Raw genomic sequence first — 4,154 nt, forward strand, 5'->3', positions numbered from 1 at the left:
TGAGTGGGAAGTGCAGAGAGATTTCATATACTTTCTTTCTCCTTCACCCCTTTCCACACACATTTCCCCTATTTTTAACATTTTATAAGTGTGATTCATTTGTTCCAATTTATGAGCCAGTATTGACACAATATTATTAACAAAAGTCTATAGTTTACATGAGGCTTTACTCTTATTTTTAACATGAAATTTATTTTAATTTATTGTGTTTACATAGATTCTAGTGTCCCCCTGCATACATCCTCCCCTCCCCCCTGTTCCCCAGTACATCCCCCTTGTCCCTCTCCCTGTAACACCCTACCCCCTTCCCTCCAGGATTTGCTTTTCTGCACTCATCCCATCCTCCCATCCTATCATCCCCTTTCCCTCTGTCTGCTTTCCCTCTGGATCCTTTGATCCCTCCTCAGTCTCTATTGCATTCCTCAGTTCACATTGTTCGTTGGATTCCTCAAATAAGTGAGGTCATATGATATTTTTCTTTCTCTGACTGGCTTATTTCACTTAACATAATAGTTTCCAGGTCCATCCATGTTGTCGCAAAAAGTAATATTTCCTTTTTTTTCATGGCCCCATAGTATTCCATTGTGTATATGTACCAAAGCTTTTTAATCTACTCATCCACTAACGATAATTGGGCTGTTTCCAGATCTTGGCTATTGTAAACAATGCTACCATAAACATGGGGTGCATTTCTCATTTGAATCATTGATGTGTGTTCTTGGGATATATTCTTAAAAGTGGGAAGGCTGGGTCAAAAGGCAGTTTGATTTTTAATTTTTTGAGGAATCTCCATACTGGTTACCACAGTGGCTACACCAGTCTGCATTCCCACCAGCAGTGCAGGAGGGTTCCCTTTTCTCCACATCCTCGTCAGCACTTATTAAGTGTTGTTTTGTTGATGAGCGCCATTCTGACTGGTGTGAGGTGATATCACATTGTGGTTTTAATTTGAATTTCTCTAATAATTAGTGATGTTGAACATTTTTTCATCTGCCTATTGGCCATCTGTATGTCCTCTTTGGAGAAATGTCTATTCATTTCTTTTGCCCATTATTTGATTGGATTGTTTATCTTTCTGGTATTGAGTTTTACAAGTACTTTATAAATTTTGGTTATTAGCCCCTTATCAGACATATTGTCAAATATGTTCTCCATTGTGTAGTTTGCCTTTTTGTTTTGTTCATATTGTCTTTAGCTGTGCAAAAGCTTTTTAGTTTGAAATAGTCCCATTTGTTTATCTTGTCCTTTATTTTCCTTTATCATGGAGTTTAATCAGCAAATATATTGCTGCAAGTGATGTTGGAAAGCTTATTGCTCATGTTTTCCTCTAGGATGCTATGGTTTCATGACTTACATTTAAGTCTAGTGGACAAGTCCTGCCGGGTGGGGGGTGGGGGAAGGACGACAAAGATGCAAAGACCTGACTCAGTGGCCAGGTTCAGTGACGTAGATCCACTTTATTCAGGAAGTAAGCTAGCTTATATACATGGGTTCAGCCTATAGGGTGTTACAGCATGTCCTTCATAGCCAATGGCTGAAAAGATCAGGGAGCTGCCTGGTTGGCTCTAAGTCAGTTCCTTATAGCAGGCAAACTCCCTTCCTGGATATGCCCAGGAGGCTTCTGGGAGCTGGAGTATTCTCACAGCATTGCATCAGCCACAGCTGCTAGGAATGTGCTCTGTGCTCCACCCACAAGTGTTTTACCCATTTTGAGTTTATTTTTGTGAATGATGTAAGCTGGTGGTCTAGTTTTATCTTTTTGCAGATAGCTGTCTAATTTTCCCAACACCATTTGTTAAAGAGACTGTCTTTACTCCATTGTGTGCTATTACCTCCTTTGTCAAATATTAACTGCCCATAAAGGTGTAGGTTTATTTCTGGGTTCTCTGTTCTGTTCCATTGATTTATGTGCCTGTTCTTATGCCAGTACCAAACCGTTTTGAGTACAATGGTCTTGTAGTATAACTTGATATCTGGAAGTGTAATACCACCCACTTTTTTTTTTTTTTTCAAGATTACTGAGGTGATTTGTGGTTTTTTTGGTTCCATATGAATTTTTGGAATATTTGTTCTATATCTTTGAAGTATGTCATTGGTATTTTAATAGAAATTGCATTAAATTTATAAATTGCTTTGGGTAATATGGTCATTTTAATGATGTTTATTCTTCCTAACCATGAACATGGTATATACTTCCAATTGTTTGTATCTTCCTTGATTTCTTTTATCAATGTTTTATAATTTTCTGAGTACAAGTCTTTAACCTCCTTGGTTAAATTTACTTCTAGGTACTTTATTTATTTATTATTTTTTTGTGACAATAGTGAAGAGGATTGTTTTATTAATTTCTCTTTCAGATAGATCACTGTTGGTATATAAAAATGCCTCTCATTTCTGAGTATTAATTTTATATCCTGCTACCTTGCTGAATTCATTTATCAGGTCCAGTAGTTTCTTGATTGCAACTTTAGGGTTTTCTATGTACAGTATCATATCATCAGTAAATAATAATAATTTTACTTCTTTTACAATTTGGATGCATTTTATTTCTTCTTCTTGTCTTACTGCTGTGGCTAGAGGACTTCCAGAACAAGGTTGAATAAGAGTGGTGAAAGGGGTCACCCCTGCCTTGTTCCAAATCTTTAGGGGATTGCTTTTAACTTTTTTCCATTGAGTATGATATTGGCTGTGGGTCTGTCATTGATGGCCTTTATCATGTTGAGGTATGTTCCCTGTATTCCCACCTTCTTGAGAGTTTTAATCATAAATGGGTGCTAGATTTTATCAAATGCTTTTTCTGTATCTGTTAATATTATCATCTGGTTTTTGTCTTTCCTTTTGTTTATATGATGAATCACATTGACTGATTTGCAAATATTGTACAAGCCTTCCCTCCCCAGAATAAATTCCACTTAATCATGATGTGGGATTTTTTTCATGTATTACTGGATCCAGTTGGCTAATATAAATATTTTGTTGAGAATTTTAGCTTCTAAATTCATCAGAGATATTGGCCTATAGTTTTTTTTTCTTTGTGTTGTTTTTGCCTGGTTTTGGAACCAGAATTGTGCTCACCTCATAAAAGGAGCTTGGAAGTCTTCCCTCCTCTTGAATTTTTTGAAATAGCTTGAGAAGTGTAGGAGTTAGTTCTTCTTTGAATGTTTGGTAGAATTTGCCTGTAAAGCCAGGGCTTTTGTTTGTTGGGAGTTTTTTGATAACTGTTTCAATCTCATGTGTTGTAATTGGTCTATTTAGGTTTTCTGGTTCTTCCAGATTGATTTTTGAAAGATTATATTTTTCAAGGAATTTTTCCATTTTACCGAGGTTGTCTAATTTTTTGACATACACTTCTTCATAGTATTTTCTTACTATCCTTTTTTATTTCTGCTGTGTCAGTTCTTACTCTCCATTCTCATTTCTAATTTTATTTATTTGAGTCCTCTCTATTTTTTTCTTGGTGAATCTGGCTAAGGGTTCATCGATCTTGTTACCTTTTTAAAGAACTAGCTCTTGGTTTCATTGATCTTCTGTATTGTTTTTCTAGTCTCTATGTCATTTATTTCCACTCTGATCTTTATTATTTCCTTCCTTCTTTTTCTTTTAGGCTTTACTTGCTGTTCTTTTTCTAGTTCTCTTAGTTGCAGGGTTATGTTGTTTATTTAAGCTTTTTCTTGCTTTTTAAGGTGTGCTATAAGTCCGCCCTCTCAGGACAGCTTTTGATCTGTCCCACAGATTTTGAGTTGTTTTATGCTCATTTTCATTTGTTTCAAGGAAATTTATGTTTTCTTCCTTGATAGCATTATTAAGCTATTTGTTATTTAATAACATGCTGTTTTGTTTTCAAGTGTTTCAGTGTTTCTCAGTTTTTCTTTTGTAGTGGATTTCTAGTTTCTTGCCATTGTGGTCAGAGAAGATGTTTGATATGGTTTCAATCTTCTTAAATTTGTTGAGACTTGTTTTATGCCCTAATATGTAGTCTATCCTAGAGAATGTACCATATGCTCTTGGAAAGAATGTATATTCTGCTGCTTTAGGGTGAAAGGTTCTGAAGATATCTATTAAATCCAGTTGATCTAGTATATTTCTTAATTCTGCTGTTTCTTTGTTAATTTTCTTTCTTGAGGATCTCTTCATTGATGTTAGTGTGGTATTGA

The sequence above is a fragment of the Saccopteryx bilineata genome, chromosome 5 (assembly GCF_036850765.1).
Source record: "Saccopteryx bilineata isolate mSacBil1 chromosome 5, mSacBil1_pri_phased_curated, whole genome shotgun sequence".
NCBI lineage: Eukaryota > Metazoa > Chordata > Mammalia > Chiroptera > Emballonuridae > Saccopteryx > Saccopteryx bilineata.